This window comes from Salmo salar, chromosome ssa03, assembly GCF_905237065.1.
Source record: "Salmo salar chromosome ssa03, Ssal_v3.1, whole genome shotgun sequence".
Classification (NCBI taxonomy): domain Eukaryota; kingdom Metazoa; phylum Chordata; class Actinopteri; order Salmoniformes; family Salmonidae; genus Salmo; species Salmo salar.
This window is the reverse complement of record NC_059444.1, coordinates 17,562,673-17,572,744: the sequence shown is the minus strand read 5'-3', so window position 1 is coordinate 17,572,744 and position 10,072 is coordinate 17,562,673.

Here is a 10,072-nt window from a genome sequence, read left to right as displayed (position 1 = left end):
CTGAGCCTACACGCACAGTGGAGCTCTCCAGGAGCCATCGGCCACCCCAGACCTGCAGAAGATACTTCTGGTCCCAGTAATCTGTGAAATGTTGTGACATGCATATTTGAATGTTTGCTTGTGTATGCTATTTCTGAGCTTACCTCAGTTATCTTTTGAATCAGTGTCTGCAGAATTACTCAATGTTAACGTAAGAGGCACATTTTCATGGTCGTTCATTAAGCATTTCAGTGTGCAAGTGGAATTCTACTGAGGGACCCAACTGTACCAATTTGACGGTGAGCAATTTCCTCTCAAACCACATGCTATTTCACTGAGCAACAAAATGTCAAGGAGTTTTGCTTCAAACTAGGTCCTAAGAGCCCAATATGTTCAATACAATATTTTGAATACATATGTGATTAAAGGTGGATTTATGCTAGAACATATATGGACAAAATCTATCTGGTAAGGACAAAATATTTATTCTCATTCTCACATTTGTGGGACACCAATGGGTGTTAATGGTTGTTGTAAAGTTTTCCACAACACATACAAGTGAAAAATGATTATAAGTTAACTAACGTCGAATTAAGAGTGCTTGAACCTCAATCTCCATGGCACCCACGCAGTCCTGCATCATTAGTTCTGGCTTAGAAGTTACAACCTCCTACACACACTACCCAGGGGGTCTTTATTTCCTACATCTATTCTCTCTGCAAACTTTTCTTCTCACATTTAGCAGCTCATTTGTGGACCTAATAACCTGGCGACACATTCTCTCTAAGGGGAGTTAATTATTTTTCACTGAGATTAAATCCTTCTCAACATTGCTGGGCAAAGAGAGGACACTGATCGCAGCAGAGATAGTTTGAAACAATCTGAACTTTATTGATAGTTTGAAACAATCTGAACTTTATTGATGCACTGCTGTGATGACGTGAAGGGTGACTGGTCAGTTATGGTATTGACCTACAGGTAGCATGTGAAAACTACACTGTTTCTTTGACTTCATACTTAGAAAGGGTTGTCTGGTCATTGAATTGCATTGTGGTATGATCACCTGACTTCTGCCTCCTTAGTAGCTTAAACAGCACCGACTTGCTGGTGTCATACATAGGTCACCATCCCAGTGGATAGGTCAATATTATTTGTCTGTGACATAAGGACTGACAGAGCAAGAAGGGCATTGTCTATGAACATTTGCGAATGATTAAAGCTGAGATCTGCGATAGGCTCGACAGAGCCACTGGCCGCCCCAGACGCATTTGTATTGTTTTTGTTTTGAGAAAATGAGCATCCAGCAACGTGGTGAAATAAAGTGAAAGTATATACTCTGCTGTTCTACATGCAATGATGTCAGAGGGGGAAAAAAAATCTGTGTTTTTGTTGTTTGAAGTAAAGTCTTTGTTGTTGTAATATCGCAAACGGACGTGGCAGTTTCACACATCATTTTCTAATTACAATCATGGAGGAAAGGGGAAGTTGTCTGGGATGCTGCATGAAAGAGGGAGGGAGAGAGGATGTATGTCTGGGTTGGGAATGTGAATGGCTGTCGCATCCTACCAGATGGAGACAGGATTGAGCCTCACTGCAGAAATAGAGAACAGGGCCTTGGGTCTGGGTTTGAACTTAAGGCTGAAATACCTCAAATACCAGTTAATTAAAGAAATCCAAGTAATGGAGGTTTATAAAGTTTTTATGGACACAGCAGTTTTACATTTACATTTTTGTAATTTAGCAGACACTCTTATCCAGAGCGACTTACAGTAGTGAATGCATACATTTCATACATTTTTTCTCCGTACTGGTCCCCCGTGGGAATCGAACCCACAACCCTGGCGTTGCAAACACCATGCTCTACCAATTGAACCACACGACTGAGCCACGAGCATTAGTGTATAGGAGGTGGAATGTATACACTCTTAGAATGAAAGGTGCTATCTAGAACCTAAAAGGGGTTCTCCAGCTGTCCCCATAGGAGAACCCTTTGAAGAATCCATGTTGGTTCCAGGTGGAACCCTTTTGGATCCAAGTAGAACCATTTTGGGTTCCATATAGAACCGTTTCCACAGAGGGTTCTACATGGAGGCAAAATATTTCTACCTGGAACCAAAAAGGGTTCTTCTATGGGGACAGCCGAAGAACCCTTTTTGAACCCTTTTTTCTAAGAGTGTATGTATTTGAAGAGGTGGAATGCAGTTCCTCCTCTTGAGGATGGGAGACAGCATACACTAAGAACTAAATGGATATCTGTAAAAATAAATGTGCTGATAGAGGAACCAATTTTGGAGTCTGTTCCACCACCTTCAAAATCCCAACATATCCCCTGAATATGAATGTGTGCATACCTTTATTGCCCTTTAGTGCAAGTGCGATATGTTTTCAGAGCCATTGACTAAATATAAAGGTACAACCCTGTTTCATTCAATAGGGTTTTCAGTACATTTATCTTAAGCCATCCCTTTAAAATACGTTGTACCTTTTAGTTCGAATTTTGTCGACAGACTCACTAGAATATATAGAGAGAACAGGTTCAGAATGTTAGGGATCAATGAAACAAAGCCTTCTAAATATATGCATATTCAGCTCCATTTCAGCTCCAATTGGTAGATACAATTGGAAGATCTTGTGGATTATTTAGGGTTAGGAAAGTTTTTATGAATCATAAAAAACTGGTTTGGAGATTCTTTAAGCACGAAAGAAAGAAAACAGTGGCTTGATTCATTCTGAAAATTGCCACATAAAGCTATTTTATCCATGTTACTGTTGGAAGATTAGTGTGTATATATTGAATTATAATAGGGAGAATAATGTACAATAGTAGCCTTGTCTATTCCCTACACTAACCATGGAACTGTGTGTGTCTGGTTAAAACTGTTATGGCTTGGTCTGCCCTTCGCTTCATAACGATTTAATTAGCCTACATGTCTTTTTTTTTTTTATCAACTGTTACTAATGATCCTCAGCAACAACCACATGGCTGTGACGTTGTTTACAGGGAAAGCAAATGAAAGTAAACAAAGCAATGTCATTAAATGGAATGATAATGTAGGCTATACCAACTGAGTGGAACAACAGTACATTGGCAGTTGAATATACATATGTAGGCCTACTGACAGTCGATACTGATAGTGACTAATATTTAACATGATAGAAATAGGAAACAGAGAAAGCTGGGGTAGCATATAATTAAGACATTCGAGAGGGCCCATCGCTGTAAGTTAAAAGTCCATACAATTTAAATTCTGCGTAATGGAACAGCTATTCTCATGCTTAAGTTCAAAGTCAGAATACACGTAGAGAGAAAAGTGCATAAAAAGGGAATTCCTTTGCATTTACGGGCGTTTAACTCGGGTCGGAATCGGCCCCTTGGTGAAATGTCTTAAATCGGCTTAAAAAATGAATTATGGAGATGCTGCTCTCTTTTACATAGTTAACATAAGACATAAGAACATATGAAATTACCAATTTCAGCGGCTGTCTACTATTTCAAACAAGTATGTAAAATAACTTTCAAATAATACCCTTTCATGGAGCGACTACCCTTATCCAGAGATGGCAGCGATAGCATTTTAATTAACTCAACAGCTTACCCAATACACAGAATTGGGTGTTTGTTTGGGATTTTTTTGGGAAAAACTTAAGAGCGAAAAGAAAAAGGGAATTGTGGAGAGATTGCATTAACACAACAAAAAATGTTTTGTTTTTCAAACCAGTCTGTTCATTAATTATGAATAGGGCATAAGATTTATGGATTTTCTCTAAAAGTGTTCACATATAATTGAGTAGGTGTTTGATCTTGAAGTCACTCACATATATACCTAAATTGCAGGTTATATGATTGTCATAAATATGATTATTAAATAAACAAATGACAATTTAATACAATTTCCCTAAAATGTATATAAAACCAGTCTAAACCTATAATGCACTAAACATTATTCATGTTCTTCAGTGCTATTTTTCTACTCATCAATACATCAAGCTAAAAGGCATATGATCGCCTTAAAGAATATACACAAAATCACAGGAAAATCTATTTCAAAATCAAGTCACCCCAAAATATATTAAGGGCTCTATTCAATCCGTATCGTGGAAGTTCAGCGTTACAGCATATTATCCCCCAGTTCATTATTAACATACTTAATATAACAGAACTATGACCTGTACACCATGATTGCTTTCATCTGTCTTTGAACAGTGCATTGCAATTTCCACTGGTCCAAAAGATGATAATCAATGAATATGATTATCAGTATGCACCTTGAACTGAACCATGGCAGCTTCAACACACAATCTCGATCAATTCCAGCAGGAATGACAAAAAACGAAACCCCACATTGCAAGCCATTGTTTTAGAAATAACACTGTAACTATTTGGTGCCCGGCACAATTATTTCAGAATAATTGGCTTGGGAATATAAGGTAATTACTGCTTCTAGATAATTATAAATGTTCATAATAAAGGTAATTTTTCACTCTGCAATTACGTGGCCAATCAATTTTGTGAAGTAGACATTGGTCCTCTCTTTCTCTTCTCCCCCGTCCGCTCTACGGTGGTCAGGTAAAGCATGGGTCGTATTCATTAGAGCACACAGTAGAAAACGTTTTAAAACATTTTGCAACAGGAAACGAAAATGACCATTTCTCATTGGACTAGCCCAAGTAGTGTCTCCCTGTTCCAATACATGTTCTTCCGTTTTGCGCCTAATGAACATGGCCCTATTCTAGCCTTTAGCAAACTGGATTAACAGCTTGAGGCAGCCCCCTCTTAGGCACGTACAGTGTTGGCCTGGTAACCATTTTGATGCAGTCGATGATGGGGCAGATGCTGAAGCAGAGAGTGCAGCCGGTACAGCTGTCTGTGATTACTGGGAAATGGGTCTCAGGGTCAAACGTAATAGCCTGCAAAAGAAGAGGAAGCAGAGAGAAAAAAAGCTATTACATTAGAGCAATTATCGACTCTACATAGGAGAGAGGACTCATCCTCTCTATCTACTGGGTGGATGGAGAGAGAAAAAAGAGAACAGAAAAAGATTAGTCTGCAACATGACCACAGTGGTTTAGCAGCATCCTGCCACGAGAACAGGTGAACTCAATCACTCAACTAGAGTCTTACAGGAAGGAACAATGTTTTACTGCACCGTATGAGTGTATCTCGCTCAAGTTAGAGGATAGTTAAAAAAACAATACAAGAGTGAAACATTCAAGCTGAGGGGACCAACAACACAGTCTATTTCCCAAACAGAGCACGAAATAAGCAATAGGATGCCTATTGACTTTTAAGAAAAACCACATTCACAGTAGACTAGGCTGTGTGTGTGAGTGTGTGTGTATGTGTACAGTATGTTAGTACCTGGTATCCTGAGTTATTGCAGGTCATGTAACATTTCCCACAGTTGATGCACATCTCATCGATCAGAGAGATCACCTGCTCCTGATTGTCCAACTCCAAGTAGGACCTGATGCTTCAGAACCCTGGCGATCACACCTTGCAGGGGAAATAACAACAACAATCACAGTGAGTCACTAGTCTGGCATCAACAAGCATAGCTAGTTATTTACAAGTCTGGCTGAAGGACAGAACAGAACAATAACATGCTCTGGAATGCTTCATATGCTAACAAAAATGATACAAATCTAAAGTCTTACCCATGCTTTTATTGGCTTGAAAGGACATTAGAATGGTCACAACATCCCTTCATTAGGAACAGATGTACAATCACAAACACTAAAGCAGAAGTCTGAAACTGTCAGCTCGCGAGCCGGATTTGGAGCTTGAGCCGATTTATTGCAGTCTGCCGTTGTCTTAGAATGTTATGTCTTAGAATGCTATGTTATTTGTAATCCAGGCAGCCCCTCTCTCACCTTCACAGCAGGGACTAGTGTCCCCCACAAAGTTGTTGTTGGCATCCTTCTGTTTCTTCTTGTACTCAGCCAGGACCTATGTCTTCTCCAGGAGGTAGGGGCCAAAGCTGAGCAGGCTCTGGGAGATAGAGAGGGACAATGGTGGAATGGTAAAGATGCTTTTTAGAAAAAAAGAGAGGGTCATTGTGTCCAAGTAAGCAATGGAATGAAGTACTTACGTACCAAAATATTTTGATATGGTGGTACAACTTCAAACAAATAGAGGGAAAAAAATCAACAAGGGCTACAGCACTCAAATCAGCATTGTCATATATCTCACAGCATCGTGTCGGAATTTATGTGTATTTTCATAACCTGGCCTGGGTTAACTGCATAGATGCCCCAAATTATTAATTAGCGTAATCACTAAGCAAAACAAAACAAACCAAACAACACTAGCCACTACAACTATCAAAAACTGTGTTAACTTACATGGTTGTGCAGTTTGCACTACCCCACACCTAGAAACAGCTCTCTTTGTCATTAGTTAGCTACGTTGTTAGCGACGCTAGCTAGTTAGCTATGTTGTTAATGATACTAGCTAGCTAATATACAGTACCAGTAAAAAGTTTGGACACACCTACTCATTCAAGGGTTTTTCTTTATTTTTACTATTTTCTAAATTGTAAAATAATAGTGAAGACATCAACACTATCAAATAACACATATGGAATCATGTAGTAACCTGTCACAGTATCCAACGAAGGTGGCACCCCTTCCCCGTGCACGCCCTAGATAGTCGACCGCTAGGGTCAGGCCAAGTAGGGGAGGTCACAGTGCCACTGGTTATGCAGACGTGGGGGGGTCATGAGGAACGTATCAGCCTGTTCCTCATTGACTCCCCGGCGTTTCAGGTGGTACTGGGAATCCCCTGGCTAGCCACTCACAACCCTCAGATTTCGTGGAGGCAGAGGGTCGAGGGAGTGCTCAGGTAGGTGCATAGGAGTTTGCATCTGTGCGACTACGGTGGAGAGTCCAGACCAAGTCTCCACCGTGCACATTCCCTCAGAGTATGCCGATTTGGCTATCGCCTTCAGTAAGACGAAGGCGACTCTATTACCCCCCCATCGACGAGGGGATTGTGCGATAAACCTCCAGGCCGACGCGGTCCTTCCTAGGAGTCACGTGTATCCTCTGTCTCAGGAGGAGACAGCGGCTATGGAGACATACGTCGCTGAGTCCTTGAGACATGGATACATTCGGCCATCCAAGTCCCCCGTCTCCTCTAGCTTTTTTTTCGTGAAGAAGAAGGAGGGAGGTCTGCGCCCGTGCATTGACTATAGAGGTCTAAATGCTATCACAGTGGGTTTCAGTTACCCGCCACCTCTCATTGCTACGGCAGTGGAGTCATTTCACAGGGCTCGCTTCTTCACGAAATTAGATCTCAGGAGCGCGTATAACCTGGTGCGTATCCGAGATGGAGACGAGTGGAAAACCGCATTTAGTACCACATCGGGCCATTATGAGTACCTCGTCATGCCGTATGGGTTGAAGAACGCTCCCGCTGTCTTCCAATCCTTTGAGGACGAGGTCCTTAGGGACATGCTCGGGCAGGGTGTGGTGGTGTACATCGATGACATTCTGATCTACTCCGCCACACGCGCCGAGCATGTGTCCCTGGTGCGTAAAGTGCTTGGGCGGCTGCTGGAGCATAACCTATACGTCAAGGCTGAGAAATGTGAGTTCTCCAAACGAGCCGTCTCTTTTCTGGGATACCGCATTTCCACCTCGGGGGTGGTGGTGGAATGTGACCGCGTTACGGCTGTGTGTAATTGGCCGACCCCTACCACTGTGAAGGAGGTGCAGCGGTTCTTGGGGTTCGCTAATTATTATCGGAGGTTTATCCGGGGTTTTGGCCAGGTGGCGGCTCCCATTACCTCACTGATGAAGGGGGGGGGGGGCGGTGCGGCTACGATGGTCAGCAGAGGCGGACAGAGCCTTCCATCGTCTGAAGGTGCTGTTTACCAACGCTCCTGTCCTGGCGCATCCGGATCCCTCTTTGCCATTCATAGTGGAGGTGGACGCGTCCGAGGCTGGGGTAGGAGCTGTGCTATCGCAGCGCTCGGGCGTTCCTCCGAAGCTCCGCCCATGTGCATTCTTTTCCAAGAAGCTGAGCCCGGCGGAGTGCAACTATGATGTGGGGGACCGGGAGCTGTTAGCCGTGGTCAGGGCTTTGACGGTGTGGAGACATTGGCTTGAGGGGGAACGTTACCCTTTTCTCATCTGGACCGACCACCGTAACCTGGAGTATATCCGGGCAGCGAGGAGGCTTAATCCCCGTCAGGCAAGGTGGGCCATGTTCTTTACGAGGTTTCACTTTACCCTCGTACATTCCAGGTTCCCAGAACCGGAAGGCTGACGCACTGTCGCGTCTCTACGACACCGAGGAACGGACCATCGATCCTACTCCCATACTTCCAGCCTCCTGTCTGGTGGCACCGGTGGAATGGGAGGTGGATGCGGACATCGAGCGGGCGGGTCGGTCAGAACCCACTCCACCTCAGTGTCCCGTGGGCCTGAAATACGTTCCGCTTGGTGTTCACGATCGCCTGATCCGAAGGTCCCACACTCTACCCTCCTCGGGTCATCCTGGGGTGGAACGGACAGTGCGGGGCCTGAAGGGGAGGTACTGGTGGCCCACCTTGGTTGAGGATGTTCGGCGTTATGTCTCTTCCTGTTCGGTATGCGCCCAGTGCAAGGCTCCTAGACATCTGCCTCGAGGGAAATTACAGCCCCTCCCCGTTCCACAACGGCCTTGGTCTCACCTCTCGGTGGATTTCCTCACGGATCTCCCGCCGTCCCAGGGGAACACTGCGATCCTGGTCGTTGTGGACCGGTTCTCTAAGTCCTGCCGTCTGCTCCCTTTGCCCGGTCTTCCTACGGCCCTGCAGACTGCGGAGGCCCTGTTCACCCATGTCTTCCGACACTATGGGGTGCCCGACATCGTATCTGATCGGGGTCCCCAGTTCACGTCCAGGGTGTGGAGGTTGTTTATGGAGAGGCTGGGGGTCTCGGTCAGCCTGACCTCGGGTTTCCACCCCGAGAGTAATGGGCAGGTCGAGCACATTAACCAGGATGTGGGCAGGTTCCTGCGGTCGTATTGCCGGGACCGGCCAGGGGAATGGGCGCAGTTCGTACCATGGGCCTAGATGGCCCAGAACTCTCAGCGCCACTCCTGTACTAACCTGTCACCCTTCCAGGTTGTATTGGGGTATCAGCCGGTCCTGGTGCCATGGCAACAGAGCCAGACGGAGGCTCCTGCGGTGGAGGCATGGGTGAAGCGCTCTCAGGAGACCTGGAATGCAGTCCAGGAGTGTCTAAGGAGGGCTGGTGAACGACACAAAGAGAGCGCTGACCGCCACCGCAGTGAAGCCCCCGTGTTTAACCCGGGGGACAGAGTCTGGCTCTCGACCTGCCCCTTCGCCTGCCCTGCCGGAAGCTGGGTCCGCGGTTTGTGGGGCCGTTCAAAGTCCTGAGGAGGATAAACGAGGTGTGTTACAGGTTACAACTCCCTTCATATTACCGCATTAACCCCTCGTTTCATGTGTCTCTCCTCAGGCCGGTGGTAGCTGGTCCGCTGCAGGACGATGAGGTGCTGGAGGTCCCCCCGCCCCCCCTGGACATCGGGGGGGCCCCGGCGTACACAGTCCGAGCCATCCTGGACTCCCGACGTCGGGTAAGGGGATTGCAGTAGCTCGTGGACTGGGAGGGGTACGGTCCGGAGGAGAGGTGCTGGGTTCCGGCAGTGGACGTTCTGGATCCACCTATGCTGCAGGAATTCCACCGTCCCCGAGGCCGGCGTCGGCGCGCGGCGTCACAGTATCCAACGAAGGTGGCGCCCCTCCTCGGTCGGGCGGCGCTCGGCGGTCGTCGTCGCCGGCCTATTAGCTGCCACCGATCTATGTTTCTGTGTCTTTTGGTTTTGTCTGTCTATCCCGCACCTGTTTCGTGTCTGTCATTAGTGGGGGGTTATTTAGTGTGTATTTTCAGTTTGGGTTCTCGTGCGGGATTGTTTATTGTCCACTCAGGACAGTTGTGTGTGTGGCCTGTTTCGCTGGCCTGTGTACGATTTATTGCCGGGCTGCGCCCCGTGCGCTTTTCTTCGTGTTTTCTTTTGGGAATGTGTTTTCCTGGCGGACTTATTTAAGCGCCCTGTGCCTTTTCGGCTATTGTGTTTTGTTTA